At 45.6% G+C, this 25,166-nt stretch overlaps 1 protein-coding gene and 1 long non-coding RNA gene across 3 annotated transcripts in view; both read right to left on the bottom strand.

The window, feature by feature from the left end:
- SLIT3 (slit guidance ligand 3) overlaps positions 1–25,166 on the bottom strand; it is a 627,330-nt gene that overhangs the window by 432,557 nt on the left and 169,607 nt on the right. The window lies entirely within an intron of this gene.
- LOC141582469 (uncharacterized) overlaps positions 1–25,166 on the bottom strand; it is a 101,233-nt gene that overhangs the window by 69,398 nt on the left and 6,669 nt on the right. The window contains exon 2 of the long non-coding RNA XR_012515322.1: positions 1–25,166. This exon is cut by the window's left edge and continues 69,398 nt beyond it. This is a non-coding gene — a long non-coding RNA (uncharacterized LOC141582469).

The raw sequence follows: 25,166 nt of genomic DNA, 5'->3' as shown, positions 1-25,166 counted from the left end.
GCCAAGCCTGTTTTATTGGAAGTGGAGGTTCAGGCTCCATCTTCCAAGCAATGTCCTGGAGTTTTAGCCTCTAAGAAAGGATTTGAAAAGCCCTGGCCCAGGTGGCCCTCAGAGTCTATGAGAAAAACTAAGCCGAGGATATGAAGTCCTGTGGTTCCAGCTGCAATGAAAAGTCAACTCTGCCTGGTTAGTTTTGAAAGCAAGTTGCTGTCAGGTCCCTTACTTGTCCCTTGGGCTAAGGTTTTTCCCATTCTGGGTATTTTTTTTTTTTCTCTTCACAAAATGCAGAGATTAAGTTCCATGTCTCAAAGCCCCTTCCCTAGTGTGGGTATGCTGTCACTGGGAAGTGAGAGGGTCTGCCACTTTCATAGGTCCAGGGTGGAATTGCTTCCAGCCTGTAACACAGGATTTTTCTGAAAACATGGCCGGGCATCCCCGTCGCACCCATCCACATGCGTGCTCACCCCTCGGGCCAGGGCAGGTCTGCACAACCTAGGGCTTGCCACTCGGCTCAGAAACTTCAGCTCCCAACCTCGTCTCTTACCAGTGGGAAGGGCAGTGAGACCAGGGAAAGAACGAGCCCTTGATGGCCCTGTATCTTGGCCCTGCCACTCATCGCTCTGTGCTGTAGTTTCCTCCAGACCCGTCTGTGAACTCTGGAGACACTCATTCCCAGGGCTGGCTACAACTTGACAGAGATCCTGTTATTCCTGAATCCAGTTCCAAAAACAATACTGGGCCTGATATATTAGCCCTGATTAAATTGGCCCACAACATGCTTCTCACTTAATTCTCCTATTTTTCTTCTTACCTCTCCTTCTCTGGGCTCCACCCCTCAAAGCTCAATTTGGAAATACCCCCCACATTTGATCCGAAGGTGGGTCCCTTGCCAAGAGGTGCACCCATGAAGCCATGCCAGGAAGGAGCCAACATCCATGGAATCACCTGCCTTTTGTGCATGTTTACATCTAAGCCTCAGTGAGGGAAAATGCCTGAAGAGCAAACCGGCAAGTAATAAATAATCCCATGCAGAACTCCAGGGTACAGCAAGGGTACACTCGGCTCAATCACATTTTCCAATTTCCTCTTGTATATTTTTCCTGACATCTTTGCATAGGGTAATTCTGATGAGGTTTTCACCTGTCAAAATGAAAAGGCTTTAAAAACTAACAGCCAGTTTCACACAGGGGCCCTATTTAATCTTAAGTCAAAGAACCATTGAATGCATTGATGAAACTTTGGGTCGTCAATTGCATTGGCGTGTCAGCTTTCTCCTTGGAAACTGAGTGCAGGCATGCATTCCACCGTGGGCCAAGCCTCCAGCCTTACCATCTTCTCCTGGTCATGAGCTTTGGTGAGTTTTTCCCCATGTTTTGGAGAGGAGCACTCCGTGGACCCGCTCACCCCCGTGTCTGGTCTCCTGGCAACCAAGGAACCCTCTGGGAGCCAGACAAAGTTGTCACACCCCAGTCAAGAATCAGCAGCTCAAAAAAAAAAAAAAACTCTCAGAAAGAAAAGAAAGAAAACCACAGAGACTTATCAGTTTTTAGGAGCTGGGCTAACCTGCCCCACATTTTGGGTCTGCCCTTCCAATCGTTTCCCCTTCTTTCCAGGGAACAGCATTTTGAAAGAAACATGCGCACCATTTTCATGTCAAGAGAAGAATGAGTGTCTCAGAAAAGCCTCAAGTACGATCACATGTAATTGTTTTATAGATGCTGGCACAGGTTCAGGGAAGAATGGGTTTTTAATACCAAATCTTTCCATTTCCCTTTGTTTGCCCATGATTTGTGGGCTCTATGAACGGCAGGTTTCTGGCAGATCCACAATTTCGATTTCCCCTTTGTTTTCTCATGGCTTGTGGGTTCAGGGTTTCTTTTATTTTTTCCATGCATCACAAATATCTGTTTAATGCGGGTGGGGGTTGGCTTCCCTCACCTTCCCCTGGAGACATATCATTTGGTTAAACCGCACATAAATTTAACTTCTCTCCAAAGAACTATTAATGATTCTAATGCACATATATGTACATGCTTGCACAGACTGAGAAGGCTTTTCTTTTTGCTTATAAACCAGAGAAATACCCATGGTACAACTTCCTGCCCCATCTTTATCCTCATGGAAAAAGCAGTTTTCAGGCAAAGAAATGCAGACAGGCCACGCTGACTTTGATGAGAACACACTTGTCCAAAGGCATGGCAAGCATTACCAAGGTTGGGGGTGCCTTTGGGGTAGCAGGCAGCTTCAGGGGCATCAGGCCTGTGCAGGTTAGACACACCCACCAGTGTCCCCTGAGGCCATCCCTGGATAAATGAACATGTTCCAGAGCAGGAGGAAGTGGAAAAAAACAGGATTCATCTGTTCTCATTGTTCAGCGCCCACTTGTGAGAACATGCAGTATTTGGCTTTCTGTTCCTCCATTAGTTTGCTGAGGATAACGGCTTCCTGCTCCATCCATGTCCCTGCAAAGGACATGTTCACATTCCTTTTTATGGCTGCATAGTATTCCATGGTATATATATGCCACCATTTCTTTATCCAGTCTATCATTGACGTGCATTTGGATTGAGTCTATGTCTTTGCTATTGTGAATAGTGCTGCAGTGAACATACATGTGCATGTATCTTTATAACAGAATGATTTCTATTTCTTTGGGTATATAACCAGTAATGGGATTGCTGCATCAAATGATATTTCTGCACATAGACACGGGAAGGAAACAACACACACTGGGGTCTGTTGGGGGTAGGGTAGGGGAAGTGAGAGCATCAGGAAGACTAGCTAATGAATGCTTAGCTTAATATGTAGGTGATGGATTGACACGTGCAGCCAACCACCATGGCACATGTTTGCCTATGTAGCAAACCTGCACAACGTGCACATGCACCCTGGAAATTAAAGGTTGAAGAAAAATAAAAACAGGACTCAGAGATCAGAATGCAGAAGCCAAGGGTCCTCTTTGAAACAGGTGTGTTTGAGAAAAATCCCTTTGGCTGCAGTTTGGAGAGGAGACCACAGAGCAACTAGTGCTGGGACTCTTCCAATAGCATAGGGCATCAAAGGGGAAGAGAGATGAGCGAACTCCATGGAGATGCCTGCCAAATGAACCCTTCCTTAGTATCTCCAGTGCAAAGTGAGTCATTTTGATGTGGCCATCTTGTCACAATCATTCCAGTGCCAAAACAGTATCAACATGAAAAACACTTTTTTTTTTTTTTTTTGAGATGGAGTTTTGTTCTTATTGCCCAAGCTGGAGTGCAATGGCGTGACCTCGGCTCACTGCAACCACCGCCTGCGAGGTTCAAGCGATTCTCCTGCCTCAGCCTCCTGAGTAGCTGCAATTACAGGCATGCACTACCACAGCCATGCTAATTTTTTGTATTTTTGATCTTAAACTCCCAACCTCGGGTGATCCGCCCGCCTCAGCCTCCCAAAGTGCTAGGATTACAAGCAGAAGCCATCGTGACCAGCCTGCAAAACACTCTTTAAAAAAATCACCAGTATGGAGTCTAACCCTCATCATCCCTGATGCTTTGCCATCTCTGACATCCTCCTCAATCTTTGTCTCAGTTCTGAGCTTCCCCATCCCTGATGATACTGTACATACCGTATCCCCTCCCTGTCTCCCTATAACATACAAAGGCATCCCATCCTGCTAGGCATCACAACAGATACTGACAATTTACCAGCTTCATTTCTAGGTCACATCAAAATGGCCCCGAGTCAAAGCAGTGGGCCGAAATATCACCCATCCTTAGGCTGAACTTCAAAAGAAGCAAAAGGCCTTCGGCTTTTGCAGACAAACCTGCAAAAGAGAGAGGGCTGGGAGACAGTAGTGCCCTGTAGAATCTTTAGCCAAACCCAGCTTTCCTGAGCATTCCAAGGTGACCTGCATCTAGGGACAAGCTGCAGGAGCAGGTGAGATGCTGCCAAACGTGTCAGAGGAGGCAGCACCTGGCAGCCCCTAATCCAGGGCCGCCTGCCCTGCACAGGAAATGGTCGCTGCTGGGCATCCTTGCAGCCACTTCAGCCAGGCCTTCGTTTGCTTCTAATTAACGCTGAGCAGGCTCCACAGTCCTTGCCTCCTCATGGCTGCCCATATGGCTGGACCCTGCTCCTGGCTGCTAGCAAAAAAGATGAGTGAGGCTGTCTGTCTCCCTCTCTTTGTTTCACAGATCAACCCTGTGGCTCACACTTCTCCCAGCTCAAGCTTGTATTCCCAAACATGAGGGTGTTGGGGATGTAGACAGAGTGGAAAATCAAGCTTCCTTCTTGACTTTATAGACCCTGTTGTACCTCTCAGCTTTATTTAATTTCATAAGAGTTGTGGTCTGCATACCTTCCTGGCGCTAAGAGCTGTAGCACTGGTCTTTCATTGCAAGTAGATGTGGGTTTGACATTTCTGAAGGGTTGAAAAGAAATTATTATTCTAAGCTGTGTGCTTTGAACATGGTGAGCCAATTGGTTAGATTTCTGCATGGCGATAACCTCTCCCAAGGGGTGACAGCCCCAGGGAGGAGGCATGGCAGGGCTCTTTAGAATGACAAATGGGAGGCCCTGGGCATGCTGGGATCACAGGGAGCCTGGGAATGTGCAGAAGGCTTGGGGCCTTTCCATTCTCCTTGTTTGGGTCTGGCAGCCTGACTTCAACTTCAGTAAGAACCCCCACCAGGCTTCCTTGCTTCCGCCCAAATTGCCTGCCTTTAGTTCCTCCAATGTCTTTCCCACTTAAAGGGCTTGGCCTGTTCTGTGTCCTCTGCTCAGACTACTGTTCTAACTGCCTCCCTCCATGCCGCTAGGCTTGGCTAACTTTCCTTTTCCTTTTTTTTTTTTTTTTTTTTGAGATGGAGTCTTGCTCTGTTGCCCAGGCTGGAGTGCAATGGTGCAATCTCGGCTCACTGCAACCTCTGCCTCCCAGGTTCAAGTGATTCTCCTGCCTCAGCCTTCTGAGTAGCTGGGATTACAGGTATGTGCTACCACATCAGGCTCATTATTGTATTTTTTAGTAGAGACAGGGTTTCACCATGTTGGTCAGGCTGCTCTCTCAGAGTGGGTGCTCTACAAATCCTGGCTCAGAGAAGAAAAGACTAGTCAGTATCCTCCTGACCTCAGGATCCGCCCACCTCAGGCTCCCAAGGTTTTGGGATTACAGGTGTGAGCCACCGTGCCTGAGCACTTTCCTCTTCTTTTTAACTGTAGCTTAAGAACTCCTTCAGAGAAGACTTCCTGACCTTGATAGGCTGAGATGCTGCCCTGGGCTTTTTCATCACCAGCAGGATTTTCTGGTTCATTCTTCATGTTTATTTTGGCTGTTACTTCCCTTTAGGCTTGTGATGCTTCAATCCATACCTCTTTCCTCCAGCAGCCCAGACCACAGTTCCTCACAAGAAGCAGGAGCCCTGCTTGGGTTTTGCTCCAGGATATCTGATACAGGTTCTAACACCCAGTAGTTACTCAATGAACATGTGGACTAAATGAAAAGCCAAAAGTTTTCCAGATGGACGGCAAGGACCAATTACTCTCAGACAGTGGGGGACAGTAGAAGAGATGAGCCTTCAAGGTCAGGCATCTTGGGTTCAAGTCCTGGCCCTGACACTTGGACACAGGAGTCACCATATTTGAGAGTGGATTTCTGGCAGACCTAGAGAGAGCTGGCACAGCATACTCCAAAGATCGCCAGTACAAAGGATCACAGGCATGCCATACCATGGGTCCAAAGTCCAGAGGAATCTTTCAGAGAGATGGTCCTCCAGGCTAGGGAAGAAGCTGGGTTGGAGGAGAGGTAGAGGCAGAAGAAGGGCATAAACAAAGAAGAGGTTGGCTTAGCTGCTGTAAGGGTAAACCATGGCAGCTTCAGCAGCTAGAGATGACTGGAGTTAACTATAACCCCTGCAGTCTTGAGGAACGGTTGAAGCCATGGCTTGGTCAAGGACCCCTTCTAATGCTCTTGGTGGACAGGGAATGAAGTTCCTCTACATGCCATACTTCATAAGGGAGATGTCCAAAGGCCACCTCCATGAAAGTCACCTCCCCCTCACTGCACACTCTCGCTGCTCTGCAATGGAGAAGCTCCATGAGCGGGGAGGCTCTGTCTGCCTTCTTCTTGACTGTGTTCCCAGCACTAAAACATTGCATAGCACAGAGTGGGTGCTCTATGAATCCTGGCTGAGTGAAGAAAAGACTAGTCAGTATCCTCATCCACATGCTCTTTCAGGCCTCCGCCTGTGGTGGACAGGCCCTTTGGGGGCCTCCTGATGATTTTTCTGCCAACTTGTGTCCATGTCTTTGTGTGATGTCCACTGCCCACCCTACCCCCCCACCATGCCTCATTAAGTGTGGATAGTACCTAAGGATTGCTTCTTACTGAGAGGACATGGCAGAGGGGATGGGATGTCACTCTTTTGATTAAGCTAAGTTATAAAGTAATGGCAGTAGGAAGTCACTCCCAGGATTACATTATGTTTTACAGCAAAAGTGATAGAGTGTCACTCCTGTTATTTTATTAGGTTGCATGAGACTCTGTCTCAAAGGACTATCTCAAAAGAGATGCTCCTTGCTAATGTAATGAAGCAAGGCATGGAGCTCACTTGGCAAGAAACAGCAGGCTACTGCCAGGACTTGAGGGTGGTTTCTTAGCAATAGCCAGCAAAAAGTGGGACCCTTAGTCATACAGCCAGAAAGAAAGAAATTCTGCAAACAACTGAATGAACTTGGAAGTAGATTCTTCCCCAGTCGAGCCTCCAGATGAAAATGCAGTCCAACCCATACCTCAATTTCAACTTTGAGACGCCCTTAGCAGAGGATCCAACTACGCTGTGCCCAGACTCCTGACACATAGAAACGTGAGATAGTAAATGTATGTTATTTAAAACTTCTAAGCTGGAAGAAACTTGTTATATTGCAACTGAAAATGAATACAGACTCGAGACCTTTAATTACACTTTTCCCTCTCTCTGGAAGAACAAAACTAAGGGACTCTCATGAGACTAAGTTTAGGCACCACCATCTCCAAGAAACCTTCCCTATTTCACTCTGTCTCCTCTTAGGAGTCTCTGGTTTGTGTTCCTACAAAGCTTTCTGTGTTTTTCCTATAATACTTTTGATACTACATTGTCTTTTTCTGTTTCCAAATTGACTTCACTCATGAGGCTCTGAGCTCTTCAAAGGGATCTGGCTGCCTTCTCTCTGTTTTCGTTCCTCCCTTCTCCTACCTGCGGCACATGGTTTTAGAGGGCTTACAGTGTGTGCCAGTTGCTGAGCTATGAAGTCAAACTGCAGCAGGAACATAAAAATCCTCTTTTCACCCTCATAGAGTGCCTAATCTAATAACCGGGAGACACAGCAATCCCAGAACTACTACACCCCTGGGGCATTACGCATGTGGATAGATGTCGGGAAGTGTCAGATGGCCAATCACAGTGCCCATGACCTAGTGAGCCAGGGAAGGCTTCCTGAGAAAGGGATGCTCAGGATAGTGTGTGAAGGCTGGAGAGGACATGAACGGGCAGAGACGAGGTAAAAAATGGCCTAGGCACGGGGCAGTTTACAGCAAGGCCCTGTGGGGAAGGATGTGCGGCCAGTTTGAAAAACTGAAAATCAGTGAGGCCATGACAGAGAGAGGGCAAAAGCTGGTGGGGTAGGAGCAAGTGGTCAGGGCAGTTAGAACAGACTGTGCAGCACCACAGCCCATGTTATAGGGCTCAGTCTTCACCCGCTGGACGTGCACTGGACAGTTTCCATCAGGAGGGTGACACAATCCCATATGAATTGTGAAATAATTATTCTGAGAAGTAGACAGTTGGTTGCAGAATAAGGGTTTGGGGTGAGGTGGGCTATACTGCAAAAATGAGAGACCAGTCAGGAAGTGATTACAATAGTCCAGGGGAGAAATAATGTGGCTGGTGATATGTGTTGAATTGCATCTTCTAAACAGACACTGAAGTCCTAACCTCCAGTATCTGTGAACGTGACCTCATTTGGAAATCAGGTCTTTGCAGACGATCAAATTTAGATGAGGTCATTAGGATGGGCCCTAATCCAATATGACTGTGTTGGGAAAGGGGAAATTTGGGCACAGAGACAGACATGCACGAATGAAAGATGATGTAGGGTACAGAGGAATGCCTTCCACAAGCCAGGGAACACACAGGGTTACCAGCGTTAGGGGAGAGGCCTGGAACAGAACCTCCCTCACAGCCCTCAGGAGGAACCAACCCTACCAACACCCTGACTTTGGACCTCCAGCCTCCAGAACTGTGTGATTATACATTGCACCTACTTTGTTACAGCAGCTTTAGGGAACTCATAGAGTTGGCTTAGGACAGATGATGGTCAGCAAACTTTTTCTGTAAAGGATCAGAGGGTAAATATTTTTGGCTTTGGGGCCATACTCAACTATGTGATTATAACATGAAAGAAGCCACGGAAGATGGGTAAGGAACAGTGTGTCTGTGCACCATCAGACTTTATTCATGGCTGGGCATGGTGGCTTACATCTGTAATCCCAGCACTTTGGGAGGCCAAAGGTCAGGAATTTGAGATGAGCCTGGCCAACATCGTAAAACCCTGTCTCTACTAAAAATACAAAAATTGGCTGGGCATGGTGGCACATGCCTGTAGTCTCAGCTACTCAGGAGGCTGAGGCAGGAGAATCGCTTGAACCTGGGAGGCGGAAGTTGCAGTGAGCCAAGACAGAACCATTGCACTCCAGTCTGGATGGGCAGCAAGAGTGAAAACTCTGTCTCAATAAGTAAATAAACAAACAAACAAACAGACTCTATTCCCTAGAAAAGGCAGAAGGTTGATTTGACCAGTGCGTACTGTAGTTTTGTACTCTGGGTCTGGCGGATGGTGATGCAGATGAAAAGGAGAGGATGGTGTACTGGATATCTAGGGATATCCTCTGCATCTTGGGTCTCCCCTGTGTCTAGTTCAGAGTATACCTCAGCCAGGGGCCCAGTCCATGTGGAACTCTGGATCTAAACTCACAATGGATGGGTCCTTCAGACCCAGAGCAAATGAGGGGGTTTGAGAGATGGTTTCGAATGTCTCTTTCAGGACTAGCATTCTGGTGACTGCTGATGGGGAACGAACATGTTTAGTGTGGCTTGTTACAAAGTAGGTGCCCCAGCCTGGAGGCTGAGTGGGGGCGGGAGAGGCTCCGGGGCTATGCACAGTAGCTCCCTTTGTCCTGACACACAGCACAAAGCAGTGCTCACTCAGTGCCTGCTCCAATGCTGGAGATAACGGCGCTGACAGTGGGGGCTCTCAGCCTGAAGGTCATGCAGTTGATGGAAAGACAGCAGCTTTGGAGTAAAATCCTGGATCTGCCACGTCTTGGCTGCCTGACCCTTGGCACGTTCCTTAATTAAGTTCTCTGATTCTTTTCTCATTCATCAGAGAGGAGAGAGCAGAGTGCCAGGCACAAGGGAGACCCTCATGACATTTCAGTTCCTCCTTCTTCCATCTGGAGGCTCTGGGGTCAGCATCCCAGGTCACTAATGGTGTGAGCTTGGGTGAGTGACTTTACCTCATTTTTGCTTCAGTTTCCTGATCTCTAGAATGGGAATGGCAGTAGCTGGATGGCATACTTTCTACTGGACCTCGAAGTCTGTTCTTCACCCTCTGCCCTTCTCTGAGCCCTGGGGAGGCTGACTTGCGTGGACTATATTACCAGCTTCCCCTGGCTGCTGACTCCTAGAGAGGGGCGCCCCATGGGAATCACAAGCAGGAGATCAGAAGACAAGAGGACAGAAGTCAGGTATTTATCCCCTGCCTCCTCTCCGCTGGGCTGTGCTTTGGAAGTGCTCAGCTCCTGTACCAAAAGCCACAGCTTCTGTTGGGCGGCCCTTCTCCCACAGCTACAGCTCTCAACTCGTTCTCATAATCTTTCCTTCCATGCACCCCCGAGGCCTGGGGGTGGATGTAGCTTCCTTTGGTTGCTACTTCCTCATGTTTGGCCATCACATATCGGCACTTTCACCCATCTATTTGTAAAAATTCCCTTCCTCAAACCATTGTTGACAATTTTTTTTCATTGTGGTAAAGCATACATAGCATAACATTTGACATCTTAACAATGTTCAAGCATACAGCTCTGCGGTGTTGAGTAAGTTCACACTGCTGTGCAACGATCACCGCCACTCACCTCCAGAACTCTTCTCGTCCTGAAAAACTGAGACTCTGTACCCGTTAAACAGCAACTCCTCATTTGCCCTTCCCTACCTTCCCCTCTAGCAACCATTATTCCACTTTCTGCTCCTTTGAATCTTCTACTCTAGGTACCTCACATAAGTAGAATCGTAAAGCATGTGTATTTTTGTGACTAGCTTATTTCACTCAGCTTACTGTCTTCAAGGTCTATCCACGTTGCAGCCTGTGTTGCAGAATTCTTCCTATGGCTGAATAATATCTCATTGTCTATCCACACTACTTTCAGTGTATCCATCCATCCACTGACGGACACGAGTTGCTTCTACCTTTTGGCGATGTAAGTAGCTAGGTGTAGCGATGCTGCACATGGGTGTATAAATACCACTGGATCCTCTTTAGCTGCCCTTTAGAAGGTTCCATCTGGGCTCCTCCCATGACCCTCTCTGATTTATAATGTATGCCTAGTATCATCCTGCCATTTTTAACAACTGAATTAATCAAGTGAATGTGTCAGTGCAGAGCACACGTAAAGCATTCAATAAGCGTCAGCTGTTGTGATTAGGGAGGTTTTCTGGGTGTGGCAGACATTGTTCATCCTTAGCACCAGCTCAATTGTTCATCCTCCCGCACCCAGCTAGGCTGGGACCACGTGACTACGGTCTAGAGAACTGAGTGTGACCACAGTAAGACACAATCCTTCTAAGAAAGCCTCCTACCTACTTGTTTATGCCTTCTCTTTTTCTGTGGGCTAGATGCCCACCTGGCAAGAAGAGGTTCTGGATGCCACATGTTAAAGACAGCCAGAGCCTCCATCTGCCTGGGCCCCCTGATATGTGAACAGAGGACAGTGCTCGTATTATCACCCCTGTTTTACAGATGATGAAGCTAGGAGAGTTGGTAACTTGCCCAGCAAGTAGCAGAGCCCAGATTAGAATATACGCAAGAGGCGTGGTTCAAAGGTCTGTACTCCTCAGCACTATCCTATACTGTCTCCTGCAAACTTAGGAACAAGCCTTGACAGTGAGATTTCTCTCTACTTGAACAACCCCCAAACTCGGTGCAAACTCAAGATGGCTGCAGTGGGAGTCCACGGAGCTGAGCACTACAGCATAGGGCCAGGGTGCCCTGGTGTGACTGTAATTTCAGGACATTTCATTCCCCGGTGGTACAGGCTGGGTAGGGCCATGAGGAGGCAGAGAAACAGACCTGTGCCTGCAGCTGCTTTCTGGACCACCTCTGTCCTGCTCCTTGGTGTTACTTCCTCTTAGAGCCAGTGGCCTGATCTCACCACCTGGGAAGGAGTCTGGAAGATGATGGGTCCTCCCAGGCTCCATGGCAGCAGAGCTGGGATTACCCAGTGACATAGCTGGCAGCCGTGGGCTGCTGGCACCCTTTAAAAGAACATGATGGCAATTTTCCAGCTAAAATCTCCCAATTAGGCAGTTAGAGAAACATCATCACCCCAGCATAAAGCTGCTGAAGTGGAGGGGAGGCCTGAAGGAGGGATGCTAATCTGTCTGCACTGGATCCTAGTTTAGAGAATGTACATATTTCCATGGGTGCTCTATGTTCCTGGAGAAGTCTGCAGGGGTCTGATGAGCTGCCTAGGGGGCAACAGGTGATCCCATCCAACTCGGTCACTTGCAGGGTCTCAACCTTCTAAGCTAGGAATATGAATCATTTTCCAAAATCCCAAAGCTTTTCTCATCTCTGATCTGGACCGAGTGGGTAAAGAGAGGCATATCAGCAGAAATACGTAAAGTCAGAGCCAGAAGGAAGATTATCTGCCCCACCCCACCTAGACTCAACACAGGGACTGGGGAACAGCATAAGTCCATCAGGAAAAGCCCAAGCTGTGACACAGGCCATGATTCCTGACCGCTGACCCACAGCAATTAGCGGAATTCCAAGGTTTTCTCATTTACCAAGCCTTTCTTTCCTAAACGTAGGCTTTCTTCAGCCATCGTATATTTAATTCTTACGATAACCCTGGGCAGTAGGTAATCCTGTTCTCCCAATTTGCACACGAGGAAACTGAGACACAGGCACATTAACAGAATCCAGGCCAGGGAGGGCTTCCAATGTCCAGCCCCTCAGAAAGGCCCTGGATCCTGTTATGAGAATTCCTAGTCGTCAACACACATCGATTTAATGATGATGATAACGATAATAATACACTGAGCACTATGCCAAGTGTATAAACCAGAGTATCTAATTTAATCCTTATAAGTATTTCTATAAAATAAGAGCCATCACTCCTCACCTTGCAAATGAGGAAACTCTGGACTAGAGAGATGAAGGAGCTCGCCTGTGGTTGCATCCTGTGGTGGGATCCAATCCTCATGCCTGAGGCGGTGCTCCTGACAGCCATGGAAGGCCACCCCCACTTTGGACAAGGCCCACCCTGCATACCAGGCACAGTGTACCCTGCAAAAAGGTGGACAACAGTCCTTGCCCTCAGGGTAGATACTCTATGTAAAGCACATAAACCAGCTAGATAATAAAACAGTGACAAGTTCTCAGCCTGCCAATGCTAATAGAGCTCAGAGAAAGAAAAAGAGAGAGAAAGACAGGCCAGGCGCAGTGGCTCATGTCTGTAATCCCTGTACTTTGGAAGGCTAAGGCGGGCAGATCACCTGAGGTCAGGAGTTTGAGACCAGCCTGGCCAACATAGCAAAACCCCATCTCTGCTAAAAGTACAAAAATTAGCCAGGCATCATGGCAGGCGCCTGTAATCCCAGCTACTCAGGAGGCTGAGGCAGGAGAATTGTTTGAAACTGGGAGGTGGAGGTTGCAGTGAGCCGAGATCACGCCATTGCACTCCAGCCTGGATGACGAGAGCGAGACTGTCTCAAAAAAATAAATAAATAAAAGAAAGAGAAGGCAAGAGACTCCCTGGGACTGAGGCTATCAGGACTTCTCTGTGAGAGATGAAGATACGGATAGATCATTATTGCAGGGCCGTCCAGGCAAGGGAGGGCCCTCTGGGCAGAGAGGTGAGCAGGCAGGTGTCTGAAGGACCAAAAGCTCTCTGGTCAGGTTCCCACAGAAGAGGAGGAGGACAGGAGGCCACAGACTTGGGCAGAGATCACACTGTGTAGGGATGTGGATATCAGGATACAAAGTTAGGACTTTATCCCTGGAAACAGGGAGCCTTTGAATGTTGGGAGGCAAAGTACCAAAATCTCTCTCCAGAATGCATGACCTAGTTATGGTGTTCGAGATGAATTTGGGGATAGAAAACCAGAAGCCCAAAGACATTGTCAGTGACGGGAAGAGGACATTATGAAAGGCGTGCTGATGGAACATGGCGGCTGACCGGAAAGATCTAGGCGACTAGTCCTATTATCATCACCGGTAAGATGACAGTCCATGCACATGACCCTCTCGTGAATTAGGCCTCCTTCCACCACAAGTGTTTCTTCCCCTCAGTGAAAGGTTGAGGTCTGAGGGAGAAGCAGGCTAATCCGGGCTGCATCGTGAGAAGAGGCTCCAACTGCTGGGGAAAGTCCTCAAGCATGAAGCAGCCTCGTGTCCTCTGACTCCACCACAATCATGCCATAGTTGTTTACAGGGAATCTAATAAAGAATAAGGCATCGCTATTTGTTGAGGTTTCCCTAGGCCAGCCTCAAAGTCCACAGAGCCTTTCAGATTTACATAACCCTTCAGGGAGGGCTTCATCCTCATCCCTCGCTCACTCCCACAACATCCGGCAGGGGGCAGGGGACAGGGGGCTGGAAGGGGTTGGCTCCAACAGGGACACGCGGCAAATCAGAGGCTGCCCCAGGTCTATTCTGTGAAGGGGCTGGGGGCGGCAGTCTTTCCTCATTCATCACAAGCAGCATGGCATGAGAAGGTACCAACCAATGTGTGTGTGTGTGTGTGCCTGCGCTGTCCTGTGGCACCCATAAAAATAGAGAAAACACCACTTTACTAACTGCCAGGGTACATAACTCCACAATGGACTTACAGCCTATAAAAAGCCCAGCTCCTCCGGATTGAGGAGCCGAGAGCCAGTCTGGAAGTGAGTGAGCAAAGATCATGCGGAATGGCTTCCCCACTGTACTTCCCCATCACCGGGCCCTCCGTGGCAATCACAGTGCACTATTCTCCCGGGTCCCCTCCCTGTCCCCTCACCTTTTCCCAGTCGATTTCGCCTGTGATTTAGAAAAGCTATGGCTGTTTCATTGGGACTTGGCTCAAGTCTGCCAGGAAAAGCAAATTCAGGACAGAAATAGTGGAATTTGGACACGATGGCCGAGCCGAGCTGCTGCCAACCCCAGCTCCACCTCAAGTTTGATGTGGGGAAGAGGAATGGAGGCTTTCTAGGGACTAATGGAGGGTGTCTGCCAGAATTCTGTTTAAAAAGTCTCACACAACCTACACCAGCGTTCTCGTTCTTTGCAGATTTATGATAAATTCTATTCCCTGTGACCCAAAGGGGTCTGTATTCTCAAAAGGAGAACTCTGTTTTTCCTATACAAGGTGAGTGCCAAATATTGCCAATGAAGTCAGAAGTAGACTGAAGAAATCTGAAAACTCTAGGTTCTCTCCTGGGCCCTTTACATGACACCCAAGAACACCCCACAGCACTTTCTAAGCATGAGCTAGCATAACAAAGACAAGACACTCTCATATAGGCCCAGCGCCACACACTAGAGCAATGTTATGATTGTCAGATTCTATGATGTGTGCCTTTCCACTTGAATATTTTTGAAATGTGAGCAGACTGGTCTGTTCTGGTTCACTCCTGTTAATCCCAGTGCTTTGGGAGGCCAAGGCAGGAGGGTCACTTGAGCCCAGGAGTTCAAGGCTGCTCTGAGATTTGATCACAATACTGCACTCTAGTCTAGGCAGCAGAGTAAGACCTCGTCTCTAAAGAAATTTGTTTAATTTTTTGAAATGTGTATATTTGCAATACCTACATATAAAAGAGTCTGTATTTCCTCAATAATTTGTATTCGGATTTATATGAGTTATGTTGTACGTTACATTCTATGAGTTGTATATGGAGGACACGTGTGCCCTGGGGGTGGAGCTAAGACCATGCAATGGTTGGTCTTCTTGAACTGGTCTCTCTAGTGACACTCGCTGAAGGTGCCTCTGGCCCGAATGCCCCTTTGAGGGGTCCTGAACTTTTGAAAGGCCAGGTGAGACCAGGAAGGGAATAGCAACCCTTGCTGCTAAAGCCCCAGAAACAGGCTGGAGTCATGTAATTTAAAAAAAAAAATTTTTTTTTTTTTACAGTTTTAGTGGCATTCTCATTTTTTCCCCCTTTTTAACGATCAAGTCTCACTCTGTTGCCCAGACTGGAATGAAGTGGCACAATCTTGGCTTACTGCAGCCTCTGACTCCTGGGTTCAAGTGATTCTCTTGCCTCAGCCTCCCAAGTAGGTGGGGTTACAGGCATGCACCACCATGCCCAGCTAATTTTTGTATTTTTAGTAGAGATGGGATTTCATCATGCTGGTCAGGCTCGTCTTGAACTCCTGACCTCATGAGCCACCAACCTTGGCCTCCCAAAGTGCTGGGATTACAGGCATGAGCCACCATGCCTGGCCTGGTATTCTCATTTTTTAAACTACCATTTATGACCACTTACTGTGTGCCAGGCACTATGTGAAAGTGTTCTAAATAGATTATATTTATTCCTAAGTGTTAAATTTTTCCCAAATTCCCACGACCGGTTAGTCCAGAAGCTCATGTTTGAATCCATGCCCGTCTGGATCCAAAATCTGTCTACTAAAACCATGATACTTGGACTGTCTCTGCAGCTTTTAAAAGCATCAAAGCTGATATATATAGAGAGAAGTCAAAGACTCTGACCCAGAGCAAAAGTCTTGGAGTTCCACCAAGACAGAATTCTTCAGCCTTGTCACGCAGATGACACCTGGAGCCTATTCAAATTAAATCACCCAAAGGAACAGTTCCCCAGCCTGGACACTTGTGGGTCTCCTAGGAAAGAGCACCCCCTAGAATGAGTTTCTGATCTTCATGATGGTTTGATAGAGGGACTTCCATATGCATAAAACCTGATTATACTGTTAATGACTAGAAACTGTTATCATGCTGATTAATGCTGCCATTGTTCAGAACAATAATTAACCCAGCAGGAAGGACCAAGGGGAATGAAATAGTGGCTAATCTATCTCCAAGGAACTGCCAGCTGATGTTTACTTTGTGCGAACTGGAGGGAACCAAACACACAATCATTTTTCCTTGACATTGACGTTTTCTGTCTACCAGGGCGGCTGTGGCAGTAGCAGCAGCAGAGCCCTTCCATATCCAATTTCAGGTGAATAGTTAGAAAGGATTCACACAGGAGGAAAGGGACAGAAGGATGTGTCTTTGGCTAAACACCCAACCGTGACACGCTGCCTCTGTGGGTCTCCTGTCTTCCCTCCAATGTCTTCCCTCCAACTTTAACGTCTTTCTTAAGAGCAAGTGCTCACCTGAGTTGCTAATTAAGTAATTTCCTTGTTTGTCTGGCTGGAAGTTGTTTTTCTTGCAGCACTGCCAAGTGGAAATGGCTCTTAATTATGTCAACTCATGAAAACACACCAAAGACAATTCTATCAGAACCCTCATTTGTCACATTATTTAAAGAATAAAAAAAGATAAGGCAATGGATGGGAGGCCAATAATAACCCTTTTCATCAAAGCTCTTCATAGCTACGTTCATCAGCTTTCAAATCCAGCCTTGACTCTATGTAAAATCCTACTCCATGTGCAAAATGGAACAGAACCAAGAATGATATCTTAAGTAGGAATATAAAAAGAGTGCTACCTTTCTTCCCATTTAAAATTAGACTTCATTTATTCTTTCAGAAAGTGCAATTGATCTTGATATATAGTCAGAGTACTCAGTTTCAGGGTGATAGCGTAAGTCTGGAAAGCAACAGGGACCAAACTTTCTAGGCATTCTCCATCTTCCTCATATAGTTGCTCCAGGAACACATGCTTTGGAGAAATCCTGTAGGAGGGATGTGATTTCTGTCTAGTCCAGCAGAGTTCCATGCTTGGCCCGGAGGAGAAGGAGGGGATGTGATGACAGAGCAGAGAGTGAGGCTTGAAGATGCTTCACTGCTGCCTTGAAGATGGAAGAGGGGGCCTTGAGCCAAGGAACGTAGGTGGACTCGAATCAGGAAAAGGCAAAGAAATGAATTCTCTCCTAGGATTTTAAGAGTGAATGTGACCCTGCCAACATGCCCAGTGAAATCCATTTTGGACTTCTGACCTCCAGAACTGTTAGGATACTACGTTTGTGTTGCTTTATGCCAGTAAATCTGTGGTAATTTGTTATGACAGCAATAGGAACTGAATACAGCAAGTGATCTAGGACTTTCACCTTGCACGCATGTCTGTTCTATGCCCAGCCTTGAGAGTTGCATCCTACATGTGCTCAGCCCCCAACAGGTCTTCTATGTTCTCTATCATAGTCTTGGTTTACCAGCCTCTGCACTCATTGGCCCACCACCCGCATCCCACATCCAGCCGGCCTCCTTCTTCCTGCTTTAGAGGTGCTGGGTCTAATTCTAGCATTTTTTTCACAGGATTGATGCCAGACCCTTTCTTATAAGCCTAGCCCCCATTCCTTGGGAATTTATCATGGGATTGCTTTTCTTTCTTCTAACTGCTCACTACATGGACCATACATACTGTATTTTTCCCATTCAGCAATAAGGAGGCTAAAGTTAGAGAAGTACTAAACTTTCTCAAATTTACACACCTAGTGTGTAGTAGGGCCAGGATTATAACCTAGATCTGCACCATTCCAAAGTCTATGCCCTTAAGGACTCTTCAGTATAGGCATTCTCATGAACCTTCCCTCTAGGAGACCCCAGGAGCTGTGACCCAGAGCCTCACTTCCTAACTCCAAAGACACAGAATGAAATTCAGGAACTCCAATACCATAAACCTCTCTGATGAGAGTCAAAGCTGACTGAATCTCTGCTGGATTTCATTCAAGAGTGGGCTAAAGTCACATTCTCATATGGCATAGTTTGTGTGGCTTTTGACTCATTGGCCACTGGGGTGCCAAAAAGAACCAGCCCCTACAGTCAGCGATCACCTGACTTTTCCAGAGGGTTCCCCTGAACCCAGTGTCCTGTCTATCCCAAGCATTTACTGGCACCAAGGCAGCCCCATCCTGTCAATACTCAGAACTCCAAGAGTTCCCCTTCCATAGTTAACCAGTATTTGAGGGATCATTCATTCTGATATTGCTGGTTGCTCTGTATTTAGTTTTGGAAGCCATTCTGTGAGGTGAAAACAATCTCTTTATTAACATTTTAAAAATACCATTATCAGTAAAAAAATGGAGGCATTTATGAGAGAGAGGGGACAATCAACACTTATTCCTGGTTTGAAGGCTTTTCTTCTTGCAAAGAAAACTTTCTGTAAGGTATCCTGAGCTAGCGGTTCTTGTGCATAAAGCCACGCATGGCGTTTAATAGCAGGAAGGACCCTAGACGTGAACCAGAGATGGCAGTATCCATGACAATGATGCACATGTGGTTACACAGGAGCTGCTGTGAATTCCAGTTTAGTGCTCCTTTCTCAACTCCAAGTCACTATGCAACACTCCAATTACTAGACTGATTTCTCAGAGAACTCCACAGTTGTTCATAAGCTGCCCTGGGACACTCACTCAGCTTACCAAATGGTAGCTCCTTTGACCATCCCCAAAATGTAGGGATAACTTGCTGTTGCTTTCCATTGAACTCAGAGTGAGGAGTTGGCCAGCTTGGCCCCAGACTGCCCTGCAGACAATGCTCCTTCTAAATTCCATTTCATTAGGGCCTATGTTTAGGTGTCCCCAGAAGGAGGGTGTTCTAAAATAGAACTCAAAGTGAAGGCTGTCACAAGATCACTGGGAACACAGTCAGTTATTACATACTCAGACTATAAAACCCAAGGTCTCAGACCACACTCTTGAGAGGAGAACCCAGAATGACTATTTGGTTGCTCATAAAATGGTCATTATTCTAACCCTGAAATTAAAACAAGGCCATCCAAGTCTCCAGGGTGAGGGATGCTATTTCTGGAAGGTCCCTGCCTTTCACATATGCATCAAGGCCCTGGGCTCTGGTACCCGGAGTATTTTTTGGCTTATCATAGCTTTTCTCTGACTTGAGGAAAGAACCCTGGGAGCCGTTTGGTTCCATCACTTTTTGTTTACCAGGTGTTTCTGGCTTATGGGCTGTTCCCTCTGTCAAGCTATAGCAGCTTCCCCCCAAACAACAAAGAGATACAGATTGAAAGGGGGATCTTTCACCCCAGAACATAGCCACATGATCACAGTGTCCCTTTATTTTAGGCTATTGGTAACAGCATCACCACCTCCTAGAATAATAAAGGCTCCCTGCATCCTACTGGCACCACAGGGTTACTTGGGCCTTCCACGGGTCAATGTGTATTACTGATTTTTCAACATCACATATTCTTGCTTTTCTCTCAGCCCAGACCCATCCCTAGGAAATATGGATTTAGGCACATAACAGGATAGTATAAACGCCCAAAGCAGCTCATTGTTCTACAAAACCCTTGAACTTCACCTACCCCTATAGAAAGCTAGTTCTAAAATCTAGACCTGAGTATAAAGAATCCTGATACATGTAGATTGAGAAATATTCTTTATAATACAATATGGTGATTATCTGAGATGGTCAAAATTATTAATGTGAAAACACATATGAGGGATCTTCAAAAAGTTAAGGGAAAATGTTTATTACAAAAAAAACCACCAAAATCCACTTGTACCAACTTGTTACAACACATCTGAACAGGTTCTAGTTCGAGGTACTAAGAGAAGACATCAGTTTGAAAAGAGCCTCTATGAGAGCAACATGAATTCTGCTAAAATTCAAAGAGCAACAAGCATCAAATTTATGGCAAAGCTTGAGCGGGAGAATGTGAAATCACTGATGTTTTATGAAAAGTTGATGCAGACAGTGCCCATCTCCCAGTCAGTAGTTCACACGTGGATAATTCATTTCAAGAAGGAAGGAGATGATGTTGAATATGAAGCCCATAGCAGTAAACCAGCCATATCAATTTGCAAAAAAAAAAAAAAAAAAAAAAAAATCTTGTTTGTGCTCTAATTGAAAAGGACTGATAATTAACAGCACAAGGGATAGCCAATGCCACAGAAATCTCAACTGTTCAGCTTACACAATTCTGACTGAAAAAATAAAGTTGAACAAGGCTTTTACTTGACAGGTGCCAAAATCAAAATCATTGTGCCCAAATAGGCCCTAGACAAGAGCAGAGATTTCAGTGGAAATTTTAAGTAAGTGGGATCAAGATCCTGAAGGATTTCTTCTAAGAATTGAAAAGAGGAGATGGAACATGGTTTCACCAGTATGATCCTGAAGACAAGGCACAATCAAAGCAATGGCTACCAAGAAGTGAAAGGGGTCCTAGTCAGAGCAAAAGCAGACTGGTCAATAGCAAAAGTCATGGTAACAGGGTTTTGGGGTGTTCCAGACATTTTGCTTGTTGATGTTCTAGGGAGCCAAAGAACAATAATGTTTGCTTAATATGGCAGGGTTTTGAGAAAGTTAGCCAAAACTTTAGCAGAAATACACCCAGGAAAGCTTCACCAGAGAGCCCTTCTCCACCACAGTAATGCTCCTGGTCTTTCCTCTCATCAAATAAGGGCAATTGTGCAAGAGTTTCAGTGGAAAATCATTAGGTATCCACCTAACAGTCCTGATTTGGTTCCTTCTGACTTCTTTTTACTTCCTATCTTAAAATCTGTAAAGGGTTCCCTTTTACCATCAGTTAATGTAAAAAAGATGGCATGGTTAAATTCCCAGGACCCTCAGTTCTTTAGGTATAGACTGAACAGCTGGTATCATTGCTTGCAAAAGTATCTTAACTTCCATGGAGCTTGTATTGGGAATTAAAGTTTATCTTTTGTCTTTTAACTCCATCTTCCTATGAACTTTTTGAAGTCCCCTTATATACATATACACACACATATAGCCAAGCACGGTTGCTGCGAGCAAATCCAGCATCACTGTGTAGATCAGATCAAGACATTCCTTTGGGGAAAGCTGGAAAAGAGCTTCCTTTCCTCTGGGCAGACACTGACCCATGTCAGGGATGACTTAATGAGTAGATCAAAGAAGGAATTGATTGCAGATCCCTCTTCACCCTTTCTAAGGTAGGTGCTGGTGCAGTGCTGTACACAGCAACTCAGAGAGAAGTACAGATGTAGACATGGCTATAGGTCAAGATTGCTAGAACGAGAGTGATTAAAAGCCATCCAAAGAAAGATTAAATCTTTATCTTTTCAAGGAAAAAAGTTGGAAAACAGAGAAACCTCAAAGGAAAGGTAATTACCAATAATATTACCGAGAGATCATCCCTATTTAAATGCTGGTTGTGATGTTTTCTATTCTTCTTTTTAAAATGAATACATATGGAGAATACTAATGCGGTATTCTACTGTACTTTCTATTTCATGGCCTTTGTTTTTAGCCTGTTCTATCCTGCCCTCTTCACGGATGAGCTAATATATATTTCAAGCATCCCTTGAAACAGAAATGCAGCATTCTCTTGACCTATTATACATCTGGCCAATCTTATGGTTGGAACTTCAGGTTAACTAGGTTTTCTAATTCCTGTCTTAGCCACCGGCGTGCCATGGAAAGCCTCCTCACTGGAAGCAAACACAAAGCAATCACCAAGTCTTACAGTTAGGATGGAGATACGACCTACTAACAGAAAGGTGGAGAAATGCACTTCTTTGAGAAAATATATCCAGAGAGCTTGTTCCTGACTCACAGTCAAGGTTTACCCTGACTCCCACTGGTCACTCGGCCTTCACCTGCCTCATGGTGAAGGTCGAGTGACCAGTGGGAGTCAGGGTAAACTTTCGGGCTTCCACACGCACTGAGCCAGATGCCATTGTCAGAATCCAGTGACAAATGGCAGCTGGCTGAAGCTGAGATCGCTTGTTCTGTACACCCTCTCCCTGCGGAGCATCCCCTCCTACCACATATTTCCCCCAAAGCAGAGAGAGGGAGGAAAAGAACATGACTGCCATTTATGCCTGGGCACTATCTAATTCCTGCCAACAAACACATTCCTTCCATACCTGTCCATCAGTTTGAGAGGAATGAGGCCTGGGAAAAGGGGCTCACATTTCCTGAGCAAATTCTTTATCTTTCTTCAGGTAGAAACGAAATCAGCTTGCTAAGAGCTGAAATATGCTTCCAGCCTGGCCATAGGAAGAGTACCTCAACTGGGGCCCTAGAGATCACACTTCTCGGGGACTTCATTTTGAAAGCTTGCTTTTTAGCTCATCTCATGGTAGCATGTTTGCACTGAGCCCCACAGACAGAAGGGGCCCAACGGAATTATTGCAAGAGATGCTACATTTCTCTTAGAAAGATGGGCTTTGCTGGCTTCTAGCTCTTCGACGGCACATTGTTAGACATCAAACCACCTTGTAGCACTATCTTCCTGTGCAGGATCCTTTGATAAATTTGCATTTTAAAAATCATGTATTTTAGACATCCTATTTATGTTCTGAAGTGATAAATGCTCTGAAAAATTTACAAAGCAAATGTATTTAAATAAAGAAGAGAGAGAGAAGGAAAGCAGGAGACAGAGAGGAAGAAGGACAGGAGAAAGGTAGAAAGATGTGAGACCTCATACAGGAAACACCATGATGTTGCTGAAGAGTAAGGTATTTTGTAATCCTCAGAGCCTCTTTCCTCTCTTACTACCAATTAACAAAAGAAGTTAGCATAAGAGATACGGCTCTGATTCATAGTCCAGTGACTTTAGTGGTGACATCATGAAAAGCACAGCTTGGATCTGGACTGGGTGGCCCTCTCAAATGACATCATGGTTGACACAAAGCACTGCCTCTCGCAAGCACTCCATCATCTGCTTTGCTCAGACACAGGCTCTGCTCTCTTGACATGACAACATTAACCATTGGAGGCACCAGGGTGCAAGGGGCAAAGCTGGAGATGGTCAAGTCTGCCAAACTGTCTGGATCTGTCTTCCCATCAGGATGGGGAGGCAGGCCCTGCTGCATCAGAGCTCCTCAGTGACAGGAGGAGACAGCGTTTGCCAGAAGCTCACAGATGGGGATCACTTCAAACCTTGTCCTTAGTTGCGCAGATTTTTCTCCCCAACTTAACCAAATGACCCCCGATCTATTAGTCACTCTTTACTGAGATCCACTGGGAGTCATCAGGACTTCATGATTCACATAATTACAATAAAAAGTCTGCACTGACTTCAAAGACTCAAGTAATTTACACAAAAGATTCCCCAGATAACTTGCCATGCTTTCATCATCAGAGAGCTGATCTGACAGTTACTCCTGTTGATCACAGAATTTGTTCTTCTAACCCTAATGGGAAGCCATTTCAACATGGCACCTCTCACACCCAGTCATCATCACAAAAAAGGAAAAAGGAAACGTTTTACATGAAGCTAAGAGTACCAACGAGGTCAGAAAAGTAGCATCATAAAACCAAGGGCTTTACTCCTCAATGCAGAGAACAGTAAAATAGGCACTGCCCTTAACACTGTTGTAGAAACTTGCCCGAGTACACTTTCAATTATTTATCAGAAATCCAAGTGCTTCCCAATTAGTAAAAGGAAGCAGCAGCTGCTAGGCCCATGAGGCTCCACACGAAATGCTTTGCACAGGCACAGACAAAATGTTTTAGTTTTGTGTCCAGAGCTCCAGTTGAATGATTTTCAAATCAAATGTAGAATGGTCATCTCTTTAAAATCAGAAAAACTTAGAAAAACAAAACCAGAAGAAGACAGTCAGCATTCAAGCATCGAGTCTCTGGGAAAAATAGATGCTTTCAAATGGGTTTATCCAACTCTATTGTCAAGCAGATCAGGGTCTTTCTGGGTCAGATGCTATTCAGGACAAGGGAGCAGGGGCTCTGCTTTTGCTTGGCCTCTTATCTTCAGCATCTGGCACTGCACCTGACACCTAGACTTGTGTGAGTAAATGAATGAATGAAATCAGAACTTTAATTCTGTGGCCAAGTCAAAGTTCATTTAAGTTCAGAAAGCAAGCAGTGACATAGGGCAAATTAGGAAATTTAGCATTATTTCCTGGCTTCGACAGAGCTTTAATAAGAAGGGTTTCTCCTTGACCCCAAAATGGATTAAAAGCCTTAAAAATGTAACACTTGACCCAGTAATCCCACTTTGGGACTCTAACTTACAGAAATAATCTAATAAATAAGGAGAGAAGCATCCTATTTTAAAAAATATATTTCTCATGTCATTAAGAATTTACCAAATGTACCATAGAATGATTAGCTGAATTAAGATTAAATGAAAAACTTTATTTAATAATTATTTAAAAGAAGCAGGCAAGATGCTTATGATGTTGTTGATAAAAGCATATCAAAAAGCATGTTATATAATGTTCTTTAAAAAACACAAATAGAAGAAAACAGGGAAAACATCAACAATAATTTTCTTTGGGACATGAGTCATGGATAATTTATACACACAAACACACATACACATTGATATATATATATAATTTATATGTGTGTATATATATAATTTATGTGTGTGTGTGTGTATATATATATAAAATTTATATGTGTATATATATAAATTTTTTAAATGTGTCCCAAACACTGCCCTAAAAAAGCACTTGGCTTTTCAGCAGCTTCTAAGAATGAACCCTTTCTGGCCTCTTCCGTTCTATAGCGTAATGCCGTGTGTGTGTGTGTGTGTGTGTGTGTGTGTGTGTGTGTGTGTGTGTATTTTGAGGCGGAGTCTACCTCTTTCACCCAGGCTGGAGTGCAGTTGTGCAATCTCGGCTCACCACAACCTCTACCTCCTGGGTTCGAGCTATTCTCCTTCCTCAGCCTCCCTACTAGCTGAGATTACAGGCACCCACACCACGCCGAGCTAATTCTTTTGTAATTTTAGTAGAGATGTGGTTTCACTATGTTGGCTAGGCTGGTCTCGAACTCCTGACCTCAAGTGATCCACCTGTCTCAAC

The sequence above is a fragment of the Saimiri boliviensis genome, chromosome 20 (genome assembly GCF_048565385.1).
Source record: "Saimiri boliviensis isolate mSaiBol1 chromosome 20, mSaiBol1.pri, whole genome shotgun sequence".
NCBI classification, from domain to species: domain Eukaryota; kingdom Metazoa; phylum Chordata; class Mammalia; order Primates; family Cebidae; genus Saimiri; species Saimiri boliviensis.
Note: the sequence above shows the minus strand (reverse complement) of the source record. Positions and strands in the feature narration are given on the sequence as shown.